Genomic DNA, 21,483 nt, shown 5'->3' on the forward strand with positions numbered 1-21,483 from the left:
ACTTCGTTCCATGAAGATCCCCTTATAATGAGTACGGTATCATCAGCATATGAAATTATATCACCATTCATATTCTGTATATTAAAAATATTATTAACATATATAATAAATAAAATAGGTCCAATTACTGTTCCTTGAGGTATCCCAATATCTGAACAGATTTTATTACTGAAAGTGTCATTAAGTTTCACTATCTGTTGACGTTCTCCTAAGTAACTTTGAAACCAAGATAAAACATTTCCGCAAATACCAATTTGAATTAATTTACTAATTAGTTTGTCATGAGATATACTATCAAAAGCTTTTCTGAAGTCAATAAAAATACCTAAACATTTATCACCATTGTCGAAACTTTTATAAATGATCGAAGTTAATTTAGCTAAAGAATCTTGTGTGCTTGTATTTTCTGTATGTATGCATAGTTTATTTTGGCATCAACAACACATTTTTGTTTTTGGTGGAGATTTCTAAGTTGGCTTGTTTTATTAAATTCCCGTTTATGAAAATGAATAAAATTTCGTCACCCTGTTTTAGTACCCTCGTGGTATGTCAAAATGGTCAAAAGCAGTACAAATAAAATACTTTAAAGTATTGTAAAAATATCGATATTTTTAGTGGGATTAAATATCAATGAGCGGTTAAAACGAAACCTTTCAAGATATCGAATCAAATTACAAATCAAAACGAGTCAAGTAAAGGCAAATCATGACTCACGTAGTTTAACTAATCGATTTATTAAAATTACGGCTCTTGGTACAAGTTTGATGTATCAGGTAATATAAATGCAAAAATGATACGGCTCGATCATACGTTTCTTATTCATATAATCTATCATGCCTTAAAAGGTATCAACGAGCACGTACAGTAAAAAGAATTAAAATTGATGCATTCATAATTATTGACACACTTACATTTAAATAGCTAGTAATATCAGGGTGCGTATTCTGATGGGAAGTTATAATAATAAAAATAATGATAGATAACTTATATAGCGCCATTTTCGTAATATAATACCTCAAGGGCGCTTTACAAAGTGATATAAAAATATAAATTTAATTTTAACTTTTTAATTTAAGAAAAATGTACTTTTCCATATTACTTTTCCACTACATGCTAAGAATTTATTCAAATGATTAAGAGAACAAGTGGGTTTTAAGTTTCTTCCGAAACATCACTTCACTCTCACAGTTTCGGATTTCTGCTGGGAGAGCATTCCATGCCGTAGGGCCTGCGACCGCAAATGCACGTTCACCGAATTTAGTGCGCTGTTTGCGTAGAGGTATAATAACTTTTTCTTTCGACGTAGATGTAGCTGATCTAAGCGTAAGACGTCTGACAGGTAGTTTATCTGGAGTGCAGAGTTCCCTTAGATATTCTGGAGCAGAGTTGTGCAGTGACTTATATATAAGCTAACAGAGTTTGTATTCCACTCTCTGTGGAAAACGTAGCCAGTGCAATTCCCGAAGTAGTGGAGTGATATGACTGAATTTAGAGATTCCAAAAATATGTCTCGCTGCGGCATTTAATACAGCCTGTAGGCGAGTCATTTAATTCATTGGTAGACCTGCGCAGATACGATTACAATAATCGACTCTAGACACTACAAACGCATTTATTAATTGACGGGCGGCATCAACTGGCAAATTTTTGCGTATGCATTTAATCTGTCTCAGCTGGTAAAAGCATGAACTTATCGTTCTACTAATTTGAGCGTCAAGAGAAAGGTCAGAATTAAGGATGACACCCAGTAGTTTAACGGTGGGTAAAGCGGTACTAATCACAATCGGGTAGTGCCGTATCCTGAATCAAATTATGTTGTCTGGCTGAAGCCATATCCATAGTTGTTCCGTTTTAGATGGATGGTTAAAATTTATCTTCAATTTTATCTACAAAGTAAAATTAAGTTTTCTGTATGAAAAATAGAATATGTTTACCATTTTTTTTCTAAACGTGTTCAATTACCGGTTACCGGTGAATATACTTTGAATTTTCATACAAATATACGCACTTTCGTACATAAATATCGATATTAGTTTATACCGTCTCAGTACTGGTGGATTTTTATAGGCTGGCGCGAGCGTTTTACTTACACATACGCATTGTGTAGTATCAGTGAATAATCCCATGGTATGACATAGCACGGCATACGCATTATGAAAATAATTTCTGTCACTCTCGCGCTCAGACGCGCTTATGAGCGTGACATTGACAACTATTGCTTTATTAGTTGCTAATGATTTGGTAATTCAATATACACAGAATGTTTTTGCGTTCGTCTGAATTTCGCTGCGATTCTTAATAGTAAAAATATAATAATATGTACGAGTATAAAGTTTTTGATTAAAAACACTGGTTTATAAATATGTAGGTATTTTTATTTAATCAAATCATGAATAGGTCGATTATGTAGTAAAGGAGCTTTCGCAAAACTTACACAAAAAACATTTTTAATGTGCGGATAATAATACTTTTAACACTCTTGCAACATTTTGGATGACATACTCGGCATCGCCTGAAAATATTTTTCAGTTTTTATACTTCTACTTGGACCAGCTGGTTTCACTAACAATATTTAGAGTCTACCAATTTTTGCAGACAAGAACTGGATTAAACACCTTTGGGAATAATTCGTTTTATTTATTTTCTTTTATTTAGGAAACAAACTGTACTCTTACATAGTTTTATATTTTACACAGTTAGAATTAACTCTCATTTTATTTTATTTTATCAACACTAACGGCAAATCTGCCTTTTACAAAAAAATATGATACTAACATATTTGGCTTAATATATATATATTTAAAATATATATACATACATATATATATATTTTTAAAACATAAATTTCCTTATACCCAAGATTTATTAAAAAAATTAAACCTAAAAACTATACAAGATTCATATTTAAAAACTTAACCTAAAAATTATACAGCATATTCAGTAGAAAGTTTAAAAAACTCAAGAATAAATGTAAAAAACAAAATTAAATATTCAAACATTCTACAGTAATGCAACAAGAAAATCATTGGTACTGTTTTATACAGCTGGGCAAAGTGAACAAAATACTGTATATATTATGAAATGCATGAATAAATAAATATAATTACCGTTCACCATCTTTGAAAAAGTTCAAAAGGTTTGTTCTATAGGAACAATACCCTACACTAAATATATCAGATACGTGGGAATAACTATTGCCGAGTTCCTGAAGTCTGTTTAATACGGCATTACAAGTATACACTGTCCGTGAGTTGTTTCTACAAAATGGTGGCACCTGCCCAGTCATTTTTCCAGGCACCCTGGATTGATGAGAGATTCAGGGCAATCTCATATTAATATATTGAAGAATCGAAGGAATATAGATGTTCAAAGTCTAATTCTTGTTTACAAAACGTTCGATAGACTGAAAATTTAGTTTAAAAGCTAATCAATATATTGAAATACGTTATAGTAAAAAACAATTAATTGTTGATGAATATTTTCGTGAATATTGTGACAATGACTCTGCATATATGAAAATGTTAAATAAATTAACTTTTTATCAACCACCCAACGACCGGTCAGAACATAGTTCGAAGTTTTTTATCAGATCGCAACCGAGTCCTACACAGCTATAGGTCCAGAGATGGAAAAATAATAAAAAGAATCTCTGTATGTTGTGTGCTCATTATTTTATTCAAAATCCTTCGTCCGAGAGTCGTTTGAGTTGTAAGTTTACCGACAAGAAAATAAAAAGAAGTAACAATATTCTCAGTTTGCCCAAATCTTTAAAGGCAACTCTTGAACAAACCCTTAGGGAAATTTTTGTTATGTATAATAACTTGAACCTTCACTGATATCATAATCACTCCTATCCGTGTCCAGTAATACACAGGGCACTGCATTGATAAACCATTCGCAGCTTACACGAAAGTAAGGTGATCAGTCTTACGCTTCAGGCGCCAGTCCAGGGGTGCTATTCTAAATCTTCTCGCGGGATTTTTGCTGGCAACTACACTTTGCTTTATATATGGCCACACTGATGATTGAACGTCAAATGAATACAAACACGTGAAACCAAAAGAGATGATTTTTATTTAGAACATTATTGTGACCTAAGGCGTTATCTAAAACACTGAATCAGGTTGAATTGACCAAACCATATTAGTTTTTTTTCCGTTTTTAAACAGTTTTATGATGTCAAATTAGGGAATGTCAATTATAAATCAGTTTTTTTTACGTCGTACCACTCTCTCTTGCGAAAAGATTCAAAACATCACCCCAGAAACAATAAACTATTGCAGTTAAAGTAAACCTTTAAAATCAATATTTTACGACCTGCCAGCAATCGAACCCAGGACCTTAAGAATTACAATAAAAGCAGCCACCCATTTCGCGAAACTGTTTATAAAGAATTTCGCATATTCGCTATAAATTTTTTTAATTAAGCGAAAATTTAGTTAAAAGTGGCCACTTAAACCAGCTAATGACATAGATGAATCTCACCCGCATAAATAAAGTTTTCAGCTCTTTACTTCACAAACATTAACATATGAAAGAATTGAAGGAATATAGATGTTCAAATATGGGCAGAATGGTGAATGTTACACAGTGTGTAAAGTGCCGACTTAAACCAGCTAATGACAGGTCATAAGCCCCGTAAATGCCTAGACTTCCATATTCCCTTCTCTAAAATGTTCTTCACCTCTGTTTGATATGTTAATATTAACAGCTCCTCGGGGGGATGAATCCAGTCCTTGTCTACAAAAATTTGGACAAACTTAAAATATTGTCGACAATACTTCATATTGTTATTTAAAAATTGAAAAAAAATCGTGATATTTCCCCATTGTAGGCGAACATGTCGACCACTTTACAAGAAGGCAGGCTTATTCCACTCGATTTCCTTGTTTAGGATTTTGCCTAAGGACAGCAATCCATTCGGAAACACTCGTTTAGGATTCTGGTCATATTTCACACAAATAACTGTATTCCTCATCTGCCTGGACACATATATACGTATTTTATAATATATTTTTATGATAAAATGCAGTAAACGCTTTTCGCTTTGACATCCTTGTTAACTTGTTCGAAAATTCAAAATGGCTGCCGAATTCGCTGTAAAAAAATAAAATGACGGTTGTTGGCGCTTAGAATACAAAAGACGAAATCTCTGAATGGAATCTGAGTCCAGCGTGGGCATTATATTACGGTGGTGAGTCATTCACAAATCCGACCATAGATGGCAGTTAAATACCTGACAAACTGATTATAGCCCGCTGTCAAATGGCTGCATTCAAACTGGTGAGTTACGAGACATGCCAAAGATTGGTTAGCTAATAAATTACGCACACCTTTCTGTATCCCTTTTAAATTATGTCACCAATATTGTACATACACAGGCGCCATTATTTGATCACAAAATATAATATGTATATTGATATATTATTTATTTACTCAATGGCGTATGCATTTAACAAAAAATCAACACATAAAAAATAATTTATATATAGTCCTCACGGGTTCCAGTTTTTTTTTGGGAATCATGTTTTTTTTTAAAATACATTTTTAAAAATCAAATGTTTGTGTTACATTAGAAAATATTTTTACTGAAACTATTAGCCGCTAGTTCCATTTGTTATGGATTATATCATTACATATTGTATCAAATATAAAATAGACTTTATTTCATGTGCCATACCCTATGGACATTTTATCAGAATTTTCGTAGCTTACCAATCTAAAGACTCACCGCTCGCTACTGATAAGTAGTCATGTTAGCAAATAAACTTGGAAATTTAAATTAATTTCATTTACTACTAATACTACTACTACCATCACGCCATTTCTCCGTACGTGTAGGCAGAGAGAATGGACCGCCACACACGTCTATCCTGACATACATTCCTAGCTTCTTCCACATTCATACATCTTGTCATACATGCCCTTCGGTTCTGTCTGCTTTTGACGTGACCAGACAAGATTTTTTTTTGTTTTTTTACAATATACATAAGAGGTAAAACAGAGTATTAAAAAATAAAGGATAATTACAAAGCAATGAAATGAAAATTTATTAAGATTTTTTTAAAGCTTACCGTGAGGAAAGTTACTCTGAAGTTTCGCGGTCTGGCCCTAAAAAACCGTGTATGTCTTAACCTCAAGTTATTTTTTTTTTATGTTTACTCAATCTGCAGTGCCCTGTGAGGCCTCTAGTGATAATCCCCACTTGGCTTAGCTTAATTAGGTCGAAAGCTAACCTCTGCGAGTACCCCTTCAGTAGGTACTTCGCGTTGTGCTGACCGGCCCCGTAGGTACCAGCTACGTGTATTTATGATACCAACGAGTGAGGAATAAAATCCGAAGGGTAATATCTCATATAACCAGGTAGTAAATAGTTTCGAAGGGGCACCGAAGGAGTACAATGAAAGAATATGAAAAAAAAACGAAAGTTTCCATTCTTGCCAGTCACACTACGTATGTACAAAAGGTATCTACCGTCGTCGCTTTAACATTCTTCGGAGGTGTGATATCGGCCTTCCCTCAATCGAATTTAATCGAGATAGGAAGCGATGATCAAGGATATTATTAATAATCGGGGCAGGTAGTAGTGATGGAATTTAACGCCCCTATTTTTCATTTCGCAAGCAAAAATAACATAGCATGGTAAATGCTATTGCTAACATTAATACAACCTACTGTCCGTTCATTATTACTAGAATTTCCAAAATACAAACCAGCCGCGTGATATCCGACGCAGAATGACATGTTTCACACGTTTAATGTTTTATATATTCTTTTTTGTTTATCTTTGTTTTTAATTTTTGTAAAAAAATTAAGCTTCAATATTTTTCTTTCTGTTGACGCCCATGGGGCTTTTACATTCTACAAAATATATAATAAGAAAAAGTTACACATTAACCATAATTAACATTTTATCAAATAAAAAATTTAAAAAATATATTTTTTAAATTTAAAAATAAAGTTACATAGTTAACATAATACACTATTAAGACATAATAATACATACATATATTATGTTCATAATATAAGGCAGTGTAGGATTAAAATAAAACATAATTATTGTTATTTTTTATTTTTTTTTAACACCGGTAAACTAAACTTTAAAGTGAAGTTATCCAAAATGTTGAAAACTGAAAAGGGTTTTATAAACTAAAAATATAAAACATAACACGGGCTAACTTTTAAGCATACATATGTCCATGTATTGTAATTTTTTCAAACTGAACGGTTTGGGTAGGTAGGAAGAAATTGCCTTAAGGCAATATGCCCGCCCTTTTATGTATATATAGTGTATATGTATTTAAAGTGTTAAATAAATAAATATCCTCTAAATATTCCAGTTAGTTGTAAGAAATTGACATTTGTCTGCTAAAAGTAATTGACATACGCATACAAAATAAATAGTGACTAATTTTTTTATTGTTTCAATATTTATGTGTATTATGTATTATTTTTCATTGTTTGTAAACCAAATAAATAAATAAAATGTGAAATAAAAAAAATACATCAACAATTAAATTTAGCATCATCGATTGGCATTCGCGCTTTCACCAGGATTTAACGGTGCTAATGCTGATTATTCCTTAACTGGTAGTCGGTCGAACCGCGAGACGAGGATACAGAATTAAATTATCATATTGGGCCAAATACCAAGACGGCTAGTCACAGGACTTTGGAGGCGTTCCAATTATGAACGTGCACCCTTTCGCGATCTGCTTTCTCAGGGTCAGTTGCACAGAAAAAAAGAAAGATTAACTCAATAATATTTACGTATTAGCAACATTGGCATGGAAATAGGACCAGAATCAAGGACGAGTGTTTTGAATAATCTCAGGTAAAATCCTGAGGAAATCGATTAAAGATAGGTCCTTTTCACACATGCCACGCCAATCCTTTCTTTCTTTCTTTTTTCTCTGCTGCATTCATATTTTTCTACTACTATCATCACGCCATTTCTCCGTAGGGGTAGGCAGAGAGAATGGACCGCCACACACGTCTACCCTGGCATACATTCCTAGATTCTTCCACATTCATACATCTCGTCATACATGCCCTCGGTTCTGTCTGCTTTTGACATGACCAGACTTAAGATTTTGGTTATCTGATCATGCCACGTCTTCCTTGGTCGTCCTCGTCTCACGTTACCGTTCATTTTCGCCATATATACTTGTTTTACCATTCTTTCGTCGTACATTCGTTCTACGTGACCAAACCATCTCAGAGACTCTTTCTTAATCTTATCAGATTTACACTCTCGCCTGATTTCATCATTCGTAACCCTGTCCTACATTGATTTCCCACACGTTCGTCTAAGGAATCGATCGATTCAACCGCGTTCACTCGGCTTCATCCTTCCTCTGCCAGTTTTATGTTTTACTTTCATACATAAGTGTTGGGACTAAGACTCCGTTGTGCACTGCCAGTTTAGCTTCGATTGACATATTCTTATTAGCAATTACGGTGCTTACTGCCCCGTTCATTTTGTTGCCCGTATTCACTCTCCTTTCAACATCTTTTTCTACTCTTCCATCTCTTGAAAACATGCTTCCCAGATACACAAATTCTTCTACTTGTTCGAGACATTCGTTCTTTACATTTATAATGCAGTCAGTAACCTCACTATCCCTTTCAAATACCATCACCTTTGACTTACTTTCGTTTATCGCAATTCGCTCTCCAGGTATACATCATACATTCTAGAGACTATTTGTTGCAAATCATCCTTGTTCATCAACAAGCAGCTTACTGAAAAATTATTTTTATACTTTTAAACTACTTTTGATTACATATATAGTATATGTATATAAAACTATATATTGCTGCTATTACTTCTTGTCATTAAATTTTAAGATGTTTTTTTTAATTTACTTAAATTTACTTAAATTTATTGTTTTATATTGTTTCATTTAAAGATTCTTCTAATCGTTTCTTTGAATCCCATAAAATGTGTATGTGTATATTTATGTGTTTCGAAATATAGGTTTTAAAGGTGGTTCAATGTGAAGCGAAGGACTAATCCCAAAAATGATCTACATACTTTGCTAAATGTAATGAAATATTTGTATATAGCAACTTACCGACTTTTCCATGTCTACCGGTTTCGAGACGTACCCGACTCTTCGTCAGGACACCAATTCAACTAACACGCAAAACCCACTTAACACCTTTAGCATGGTTGCTGCACATAAATATAAAACCAACGCGACATGCATTCTAATAAGCAACCCTGACATGCACTGATAAGGTTATGAAAATTTAATTGATGTCCCGACGAAGAGACGGGTACGTCTCGAAACCAGTAGACGTATAAAAGTCGGTAAGTGGTTATGTAAAAATATTTAATAACATTTAGTAAAAAAATTGACAGCAAAATTACTGCTTAAAAATTAATAATATATATATACTTTGCAATTGGAGTGCAAATATTTTGATGTATTTTTCAGTCTTATATTTTAAGATCCTTTTGTTTCATAATTACACTGGTCTTCATGAAAGTGACCCTTACACTATTCCTGCTGATTCTTATGTAAAATGATCTCCTGAATCCGAATGTGACCCCCGTTTTCCCCCTATCATCCCTTTTTCGGTGAAGCCCCCCCCCCCCCCCCTCCCCCACGACTTAGAACTACGGCCTGGACCATCAAATAATACGTCCACCGATGATGAAGGGTGTTCAGTTGATTCATCTCATCGACAATCTCAGCTCTATTATCCTTTACGGCCAAAATAATCCTTTCCTTAGCTCCTCATCGAATTCATGGCGATAAGATCAAGAATTGGGTTGTGGTCCCGTGGCTAGTGTTGCGGACTCACGGATCACAGGTCCGAGATTCGAACCCCACTCTACCCTAATTTGATTTCCATTTTCCCAATAGTGAGTTATTTACAACTCGTTGAAAATGGTCCTCAAAATTAAATTTTGGGAAAATTATAAGGACGCTAACATTTATTTTTTACTAAAAGGTGATCAAAATAGGGGGAACTCACCTGAAAACGGCGGGTGATGAGGAAAAACGGGGGTTAAATTCGGATTCAGGAAGTAATTTTTACATAAGAATCAGGAGGAATGGTGTAAGGACTCGAAAAAAACCTTTATCGCAGACCATTGTTATGAAAGAATGTATTTTTTTAAAGTTATCTAGGCACTATTCCTTCAATATTTAAAAAAAATACACTAGCATTATCGAGTTTGATTTTCTGCTAAATTTGAGCTTTAAATATTTATGATACACCTTGTAGGTTTTAATAGTAAGTCGACTATCATATAACAATAAACGAGAGGCGAGACTTCTTGTCAGAAGTGGAAGGTACAATTATGTCCTATTGTGTTCAATTTCCGGGTCAATACACGCTACAAAGAATTAATACGAAGGCATATTGACGTAACTGAGCGTAAAATTTAATGTCGAAATTACGCATCTAATAGATGGTCAGAAGAAAAACAGAATCAGAAAATTGTTTATAAGTAAATTCTAAATAGAATGAAACATTAGCCTGAAAGTATACCGTAGATAAATAAACATTATATGTAAACTAGAGGACCCGTCAGACGTTGTCCTGCCCGAACGTTGACTTTCCTGCTATTAGCTTGGAAGAAGACTTATCATTGATAAGTAGGTACCCAACTACTTGTTTGTGATTAAGTTTCAAAACTTAAAATTGATAATATTCAAATATTTCATTTAAGTAGGTATCTAGGTAGTTGTTTATGGTTGAATTCCAAAACATAATTTTTATTTTTTTCTAATATGGCATTCTTTTTGCAAACGTCAAACTCCGGTCGTCTCATCAACAAAGGGGTGTACTTATGTAGGAATACGATTTTTAAAAATGTATTGAATTTAATATTATTTTAGTGTTACTAAAAATCCAATCAAAAGAAATAAATGGGTACAAATTATAAGGAATTTAAGAAAAGAATCTGATTGAGATCCACAAAAAACAAATGAATTTGAAAACATAATTTTTTTTTTATGCACAAAAAACAACATCTTTCCATTTTTTTGCAAATGCATTCTCCTCGAATGCAACCCTGGTAGATCGGTGAATTAAACATTTTTTTTTTACGTATTCGATTGAAGATTTTAATATCTACAAACACGCAGAGCGCAAAGATCTATGTTTCTCTGAAAACCGCACGTAAATCGGTTAAGCCGTTTAGGTGGAGTACGGTGACATCACACGTACAGAGGAATTATATATATAAAAATGAGTCAAAGGGATAAGTAATTTTATTGATTTGGTGTTTATTTTGTAGAAATCCATATTTAAACTTATAATATAAGAAATCCAACACTGATTTGAGTCTACTGAACCCTTTATTTTATCAATGTTTGATTATGTCCAAATGCTTGCAGACTGGCTGGAGGGAGTTGTTCATATTAAAATTTATTTCAACAGTAAACCAGCCAATGACAGGTCATAAGCCCTGTAAATGCCTAGACTTCCATATTCCCTTCTCAAAAATGTTTTCCCTCTCTGTTGAAATAAATTTAAAAATGAACAAATCCCTAGGGAGAGAATCCAGCCAGTCTGCAAGCACTTGGACATAGTCAAACATTGTTGAATTACTACCTGGTAAAAGAAGAAGTATAAAAATTGGAAAATTGTTTTCAGGCGTTGCCTAGTAGGTGGTTTGGTTCAGCCGGGTGAATCTCACCCGCGTGATAAAGGTTTTAGCTCTTTTTCTTCACAAAAGTCAACAGATGGAAGAGTTGAGGAAATGCGGATGTGGGCAGAATGGTGAAGGTTACACAGTGTGTAAAGTGGCCACTTAAACCAGCCAATGACAGGTCATAAGCCCTGTAAATGCCTAGACTTCCATATTCCCTTCTCAAAAATGTTTTCCCTCTCTGATGAAATAAATTTAAACTTTATTTTATTTTTACAAATATAAAAACAAAAATTTGTTGGGGTATTTTCAAACGAATGTAAATATTAGATGGATCGAATGTCCTTATATAGTAAGATACAACAAATAAAAATAATCTTATGAACATGTACATCAATTATAATTGCGAGGAAGACCAATAGTTAGGCTTGCCCTGAACCTTAGTACCTTACGAAATATTAATACAGAATTCTACCAATTATCCGCACAATAAATATATATTTTCTTTATGTATAATCACTAAATAATATTTAGTTATATTATTTAATCAAGGGTTAATGCTGTCGAAATGCGATGTCTCAGGCAAATATGTGGAAAAGCGATGTATGATAGGTGCACAAATGTCTATGAACTTTTCATATTTTTACTTTTTTAGAATTCAATTATTTTTCCCCTCTCCTCCTGCATTCATAATAAATAAGTGTGAAGTCTTACTTTTTTAAATTGTTCTTTTGTACCTTGTTTTATATAACGACTATGATTTCCTTAATATATAAATGAACTATGTAAGATTTAGACATGCATTATCGACAGGATCAAGGAAGGGGTGCTCCATTGGTTTGGACATGTAGAGCGAATGGACAGCGAAAGAACGGCTAAAAGGATCTACGAAGCGAAGGTTGATGGATGCAGAAAACGAAGAAGACCGAGAAAGACACGGCACGATCGAGTCCATCAAATACTTGAAGATGGACATGCTAGTCGGAATAATCGGCGCGCGTGCACGAGAAGATGTAAACGTGTAGAGGAAGCGAGGTCTGTATGCAAAGACAGAGCGATGCGACGTTCGATCTTCTCTGCCTACCCCTACGGAGAAACAGCGTGATGGTTTTTTTGTTGCTTTTTTGTTATTTAACGTGGAAAATCACAATGTTTGTGCTTAAAATATTAATTTTAAGTTAAAATAAAACAAAAGTTTTTTAATCCACCACATTCTCGTCCCTTAATTGCGTTTCGTACATAAGACAAATCACGCAAGGAAATGTGAAATATGCCTGAATTGAATAAGGGTGAACTTCTTGCCTAGAGTGAAATAAGCGGAAGGGTCTCATTATATATTACGGAGAACTTTCGTACAGATGAACATCGAGGGAAATAATTAATGGAGAATATATACATTGATAATACCTACATTAAATTGTAACAATGAACACACTTTGATACCAGTCGAGGAATCATCCACAAGAAATTCACAATAATTATGACTACTACTACTACTACTATCACGCCATTTCCCCGTAGGGGTAGGCAGAGAAAATGGACCGCCACACACTTCTATCCTGGCATACAATCTTAGCCTCTTCCACATTCATACATCTTGTCATACATGCCCTTCGGTTCTGTCTGCTTTTGACATGACCAGACTTAAGATTTTGGTTTATCTGATCATGCCACGTCTTCCTTGGTCGTCCTAGTCTCACGTTGCCGTTCATTTTCGCCATATATACTTGTTTTACCATTCTTTCGTCGTCCATTCGTTCTACGTGACCAAACCATCTCAGAGACCTTTTCTTAATCTTATCAATTATACTTGACTCAGATTTACACTCTCGCCTGATTTAATCATTCGTAACCCTGTCATATATTGATTTCCCCACATTCGTCTAAGAGATCGCATTTCAACCGCGTTCACTCGGCTTTCATCCTTCCTCTGCCAGTTCCATGTTTCACTTCCGAACATAAGTGTTGGGACTAAAACTCCGTTGTGCACTGCCAGTTTAGCTTCGATTGACATATTTTTATTAGAAATTACTGTGCTTCGTTCATTTTGTTGCCCGCATTCCCTCTTCTTTCAACATCCTTTTCTACTCTTCCATATCTTGAAAACATGTTTCCCAGATACACAAATTCTTCTAGTTGCTCGAGACATTCGTTATTTACATTTATAATGCAGTCAGTAACCTCACTATCCCTTTCAAATACCATCACTTTTGACTTACTTTCGTTCATCGCCAATTCGCTCTCCAGGTATACATCATACATTCTAGAGACTATTTGCTGCATATCAGCCTTGCTGCTTGCTAACAGAACTGCATCAATGCTCTATATAACAATCACAATAGTTATAAGGAAATATTATAAGAAAACAATGGGCAATTATCATGTATTTTTTTATTAGCTTATAAATTAACATAAAAAATCACAAGCCGATCGGTACTATTCTTATTTAAATTCTGTTTAGAAATAAGGGAGATATAAAGGATTAAATTTTAGTAATTTGAATGGTGCCAAAACAAACAATTCATGACGTCATCAAGTATGACGTCTTCGGATGTTTTGTGACGTCATCAGATTTTTTTCATCAATGTCTATGGATTTTATAGAGCATTGTAGATAGCGTCCTTTTTCTATGTGTCGTTTGTTTACATTTACGGCGTCCTGTCTCTTATCAAACGCTACGAGTTGTGATTTATAATTTTCATGATAAATTGAATTAATTTAGAAGAGGTTGACAACCATAAAATAATAAAAGAAATTCGAGATGTAAGATGTAATCTGTTTTTACTTTCATCTGTCAGTGCCTGGAACTGGAGTGTGGAGTGGGTAAGGGGGGGCTTAAGATAATATGCATAGACAACTCTCCTTATATTTCTATATATGGCCTGTGGCATTACCAACATTGCAATGAATGCATTACTCGTGAACTTCTGAGACAAAATTTATTACCAACTTACGAAACGATCGTTTTCGAAAGACCTTATTTTCCAAACGAAAATAATGAATGAAAATATTCATTATAAGGGCTTATATAAATACTAGGAGAATCTTTAAAAAATCTTTTATTTGTAGAGTAGGTTAAATCCGAAATTCCTCCCGTGTGATAGTACCCTGTTATCAATTTTGTTACGTGAATTAAATTAAGTGTATTTTATCTAACTTTTCGTATAATTTACTAAATAAATATGTACTTTTCCTACGTTGTTGCTTTAAGTAGCATCTTCCAAATACAGAATAGTGTAATAAGTGAGTCAACCGATCTGTTTATTTATACTTTAAACACGGAGGTTGGGGCTTTTGGAAAAGACCCCTTTTAGAATTTCGAGGCCCCCATCAGGCTCGTGCCCTTATGAAAAAGATGTACTTGAATGTGAACATCACAATACCCAAAATAAGTCTAAATATTTTCAGTGGTACTGGTAGGATTATTTTGAGTGACAGATTCTTTTTTATTACCGATTGCTCCGAACAACAAAAAATACATTTAGATGCCTAAAGGGTTGAAATTTCTTAGATCCCAATTAACAGAGGCCCAGAAGTCCTATTAAATTATGCCCAACAGGCCGAATTTTCTAGCATGTACATACAAAACTGATGAAAAATCATAGGATATATAAGTTTTAACATATTAAACTTATTACCAACATAATACGTATTTAAAGGAACAACTTAAGAAGTATGATTAGAAAATTATGCTGTGAAATAAAGAAAAAAATATGTTTTATGTGTCTGTGTTTAAGCCTAAATAGGTTTCGAGCAAAATTGAACGCTGCGCTGTCAGAAAGCGCGTAGCATAAATTATTTCACGCTGTTTTCGTGTCAAACTTTTAATTTAATCAGATCGATATCCGGAGTTTTCTGGAATTTTTATTCCATTAAAGGGCAGAAAAAACTAAAGTTTATTTGAAAAACTTTCGACGTTCTAGTTGATAAAGAATTAATTGAATAAAAACATTTAAAAATATATTTATGTGATCCAATATATAATAGCAATACATAGTTTACAAAAAAAAGTATTTAGAATAGGTACATTTAATATCAGTTCCTTTTTATTTGTGGATGAACCCACTCCAATGGCCTACAGGCACGTTCCGGAGTGTCAGTGTATTATTTATTTTATACATAATAGTACATACTTTCACATCAATTCTCAAGTCACATCATAATATTAAAGGTGTGAAAATTTGAAAGAAATATGAAAAAAGATTTTAAAACATACCTACATTAATAAAATGAGAAAGGACTTTTATGGAATTAAAATTACATTCTGATATATGAATCATATTCCTCAGCTGCCTATCTAGGCCTTAAAGTAATCCATTTATGGACTAGAGTTTTGAAAACATTATAACAGGCGACGAAACATGGGTTTATAAATATGACGTCGAAACTAAGGATTAATCCCATTGAAGACATTCTGGATTGCCAAGACGAAAATCGCTAAGCACGCCGAACACGTACTGGTGGTTTAACTTAAGCTGGCGCGTTCAGAAAACTCACACTAACGCATTTAAAATCTAAAGGATGTTTATTAAAAAAATGTTGTTTTAAATTTTAACCAAATGTGCGGACTTTTTTTAAATTCGGCGTTGGAAAAATGTATTATTAAACACCATATCTATGTTTTTTAAAACGTCGTTTTTTGCGTAATGTATTATTTTTTAGCACAGTCTTTTAAGAGTAAAATTCCTGACCCTTTTTAATCCCCCAATTCGATTCAAAGATAGTTCTAAGAAAACTAATTATTTAAGGATTTATGACAACCCAGCCAGATGACTAGTTCTACGTATCACAAAAACATATTATGAATCACTATTTATTAAGAATTGTGATGAGAATCCAGGAAATCATTAAAACGTTTGCGTGGATCTCCAATCTGCGGAATCACGTGCTATCATGTCATCGCTACGTTTTTTTAAGATTTGTATTTTTTTATTACACCACGTGTAACGTCACTAATTCTCTTCGATGAGTTGTCCTGATCGGTGGGTTGGCTTCCTAGAAACCGGAAATCTTTAAAAATACTCTATCATTGATTAGTTTGGAAGAAACAGTACGAACGACACAAAGCATAATAATCCAGAAAAAACTTATTGAGTATATAAAGGGCCGTGAAAAGAGTTTGGTTTAGAAGAACTTGTGATGTCATTTAAAATAGTTCATTTTTATTAATTTTTCATACGTTTTAGAGAACGTTCACAAAACAATTAAATACTCCCGCGTGTAGGAAAACATTTTTTATACCCAATTTTCCGGAGTACTGAACTTCCTCATTAAAAACATGTTTTTAAAAAATAACGAAAACTATTATTGTATTAGTTAAAAGCGCATAATTAAATAATGTAACTGAATGATAATTAGATTATTTTATTTAGAAAAGTGGAATTGATCAAAATGAAAGTCATTTCGGATAATTATATATTTTATAAATGGGATAAATGTATTACTAAATTATGTAAAAGATTAAGGACAGTTAAAGACAGCATGTTTAGCATAAAATATTTTGTTCCAATAAAAACATTAAGACTTATTTATTAATCATTAGCGGAATCAATTTTTAAGTATGGTATTACCGGTTGGGGCCTTTCTTGTAAAACCAACATTTAAAAAATTCAATCTTTACAAAACTCGGCTCTTAAATGAATTAACAGATCAGCTAGAATTGATAAGGAAGAGGTACCCGATCTTTTTAAAAAGCAAGGGTGCCTGTCCGTAAATGCTATTCTATAGCACAAATTTGTTACTAGATATCGATTTGATAGTAACTACCAGAAAAGGTATAAACATATTTATGATACAAGGCTAGCACAACGTAAAGGCTTGTCACTACCAAGGCTTGTAAATAAGTTTGGCCAAAGAACAGTTCATTATACTATTCCAAAAATGTTCAATAAGATTCCTAAGCAGATCTTAAAGGAAAATGTTGACAAAACTTTTAAGAAAAAAATGAGAAATGGCTAATATGTAACAAGGTTTTAAATTGATTATTATTTTATGTTAACAGTCATCTATTTAAATTTTTGTAAATAAATTTTGGGTAAAAAAAGTTTGTATGATTTTAGTTCTTAATAATGTTTATATTGCTTTTTAAATTTATATAATTTCTCTAACTTTTTTCTTTGTAAAGGAAAAATAAGAAACCTGCTGACAAGCCGGTTTCGCGATTTAGTGGGTTTATTTTTTTTTCCTTTTATATTTTCTGTTGATGTTTACCCTCTTAAATAAAAATAAATACAAAAAAAATCAAGGACCTAAAAAAATATTTCTTGAAAAAAATACCGGTCAACGAGGGAGGTAAAAACCCTAGTAAAAAGTTCATTTTTAAAGCAATTCAATGAAGTATCCGTCATTTTTAAAAAAATAAATTATGAAAGGTGTGTTGAAATTTCAATAATAAATTAATAATACCCTGTCAAATTTCTGTTTTACAGTCAAAAAAATATGAACTAATCATGTTACCCGTCTTAGAATTTTGAAAGACCTATTATGAAATGCTGTTGAGGAATTATGCGTCAAACAGATTTAAGGTTCAAAAAGAAAATGTGATATTTTCCCGCGTCAAAACTTTTATTTTCCTTCTTTACCTCGAGATGATTTATTAAAAGGCTTGAATTTATTACGCACTCGTAAAACTTGCGAAGAAATTTGTCAAAAATAACCTTTTTTCGTCCCCTTAAAAGTCTTTCTCATTCATAAATTGTTGTTACATGGACAGTTTTTTTTATTATCAAAATGACCTAATGCGTAGTGCGGACTAGAAATAAAAATTAAAAAGGATTTAATTTTTCTTCTTCTTTTCTTTTTTTCATGTCTAATGGCTGATCGATAGATCACATTTCGTAGTAGTTGATTGAAGAGTTAAACGTAGTTATGCAGAAGGCAGCCAGTCCAAAATTAAAAAAAAATTAATGTTGGTGTTATCGGGTGCAGTAAGGTCAATTCTATGTCCTGCTATAAACTACCAGGGGTGATATTTCAAACGCTCTCGCGGCCGTAGAAAAAGCTCTAATCTCGCTTGTTTACGTACAAAATACGCTAGATAAAAGTGTTTTCTACGACCGCAATAGCGGTTCAGAATAATACAGCAGGCCGCTTTTATACAAAAAAAACTGTAACGATCACCTTCTGAAAATAGTGCCGATTAGTAGATTTGATTATTCACTATTTTCACAAACGGCTGTGTCTTTTCAACTACATTCAGTTGTAAGTTGTAACAAGTTGTACCGATCACAATTTTGACAGTTCTGTAAACTTGCTATCGGAAATGATTTAGTAGGCTTTGGTTCTAATCAAGTAAAACTTGCTAATCCGGTTCGAGTAGGTAATCTAATGAATACGTCAGAAACCGTCTGGCTTCATACGATTTAATTAAACTAGAAAAAAAAGACTGTAATTAATAAACTTACCTAAGACAAACTATCCACGAGACTCTACACCAATTAAACTCATTAAATTGAATTTCAATTTTGTTTTTTTTAAACTGACAAATTTCCATGGTAGTTATGAAAAGATTTTTGTACTTTATAATTTTATTCCACTTTTATTTATAATTATTTTAATTTTTTTTTACCAGTGACCGGGTTTCGTCGTGACCGACATCGTCAGACTGGTGGGAGACTAAACAAATTTCTATGTTATATACAAGTGCAATCAGGGGTTGTAAATCATGATTTTATATAATTATGTAAATTAAGGAATTTAAATTAAAATCATTTAAGTATAAGGTAATAACAATTATAAGAATATAAGTTTTGTTTGAATGTATATAATAAAAACTGCTGTAAATTATATCATTTTATAAAGTTTTATAATAAAAAAAATCATTAATGAAATGAAACTTATATTCTTATAATTGTTATTACCTTATACTTAAATAATTTTAATTTAAATTCTTTAATTTACATAATTATATAAAATCATGATTTACAACCCCTGCTTACACTTGTGCATAACATAGAAATTTGTTTAGTCTCCCACCAGTCTGACGATGTCGGTCACGACGAAACCCGGTCACTGGTAAAAACATTATAGAAAAATTGGAAAAACTGGAAAAACATTATAGATAAAAGTGGAATAAAACTATGTAAATACGTATTTTTATTATTATAATTAAAATGCAGTTCCACCAAGAAATGTCAGTAGAAAAACTCAATATATTAAAAGATTTTCGCTCAGAGCGAAGATCTTGAATCTCTGTGACTTTTTCCAGTTGAATATATACACTAAATGAACGAGTATACGTTCTATATGAACTAGTGTAAAGTTTATATTTGAAGCACTAACTTTGTGGTATGATAGAAATAAAATAAAAAGGAATCAATTCATTAGTTACGTAAACCTTGACAAAGAAGCTTGTTGGCTTTGAAACCGGTCAGTGAAAAATAAAAATTAGTGGTTAAAAACAAAGTTGTTTTATTTATATGAACTAGTGTAGTTCAAAATAGTTCATTTTGATTTTTTTTTTCGTGCATTTTGCTCTAGTAAGATAAATGATCTCATTTTTACCGCGCACAAGAAAACGTTTTTTTTTCCAATACCCCGTTGCACTGAAGTTCCTCATTCAATGCTACGCCAAAATTTTAGTTCTCTCTTTTAAGAGCCGCCACTTCGCTTTCTTAATTTAAACTATTTTAGATAAGTTCCCACTAAGATCGAAAAAACAACACTATAATGTTATGCGATTATGATATTTAAATAACACACCAATAAAGCCGTTAATTGAAGATTAACTACACAAACTCCGATCGCGCTAATGGATAGAGGAAGCATTAATTATAATGAAGTATATAATTACTATCATTCACCGACCGGCCCTATCAATTCTGTAATTAGGAAGGTAGAAACTCTGAAAAGTTAATTAGTACTACTTGTCAAATAACGCGTCGAAATTAAAACCGGATTGAGGCATGTTCAATATACTTTTGACTGTTAAAAGAGTATTTAAGAAATATATTTATGGTATTACATAACGATTCCGTGTGTCATTTGGATCACTGATTGACATAATATGCATAGTAAATAGAGGCGTTATTTCCATATTTTTTATGTTTAATTTACTGAATGGCTTATTTATTTATTTATTAACGGATATTGTCCATGTATACAATTTATATGTTTAAATATTAAAATAAAAGAATAGTTTAAAACATTAAAAGAAGCATTGACAAACATAAGGGACATCGAGACAAGATCTGGACTATTTATTTAGTGCTCGTTTAAATCGTTGTAAACTTAAACCAAAAAAGTCCAGATCTTGTCTTGAGTTAACAATACGACAAAGACGGGTCATTGGAGAATTAAGGCCATAGTTTGTTCTAAGCTGATCGATGAACAGTACTTCATTGTTTCTCAATCTACGAGTCGGAATATTGAATTTTACTTGTCCCGGTAATGATGGAACATCGATTATACCATTTAATATGCCGAACATATATATGGAGTCAATATTAGTTCTACGTTTTTGTAGACTAGAAATATTTAACATTGACTCTATTTCAGCATAAGAATAATTATCTCTCTCTAGTCCGAGCATCCACGCTATTTTTCGAAGCAAGCGATGTTGGACTGATTCAATGTGATTTATGCTATTGACATAGAATGGAGACCAGACCACGGAGGCATATTCTAGAAGAGGGCGAACAGTTGAGCAATAAAGAGTTTTGATTGTACGGACATTAGTAAAATCAGGGGATATTCTGTTAATGAAGCCAAGTAATTTCAGTGATTTATTTAATATATGCTCGTTGTATGTCAGTTTATAGTCCAAAACAACTCCTAAATCTCTGATGGACTTAACTACATCAATTTTGGAGTTTTCTAATAGGTACTCGAAGGAAATTGGTTGTTTGATGTACCATCGTTACTGGAACAAGTGG

General features: G+C 32.8%; 1 protein-coding gene and 1 long non-coding RNA gene across 2 annotated transcripts in view; one reads left to right on the plus strand and one right to left on the minus strand.

Moving 5' to 3' along the window:
• dally (division abnormally delayed protein) overlaps window positions 1-21,483 on the minus strand; it is a 152,120-nt gene that overhangs the window by 35,262 nt on the left and 95,375 nt on the right. The gene's annotated exons all lie outside the window — the stretch shown is intronic.
• Window positions 18,358-20,946, plus strand: LOC148278591 (uncharacterized). The gene is made up of 2 exons (XR_015823155.1): window positions 18,358-19,180; window positions 19,818-20,946. It is a non-coding gene; the product is annotated as an uncharacterized LOC148278591 (long non-coding RNA).

Source organism: Micrasema longulum, unplaced genomic scaffold (assembly GCF_059751315.1).
Source record: "Micrasema longulum isolate JH-2025_06_02 unplaced genomic scaffold, ASM5975131v1 h1tg000859l, whole genome shotgun sequence".
In the NCBI taxonomy this organism is placed as follows: Eukaryota; Metazoa; Arthropoda; class Insecta; order Trichoptera; family Brachycentridae; genus Micrasema; species Micrasema longulum.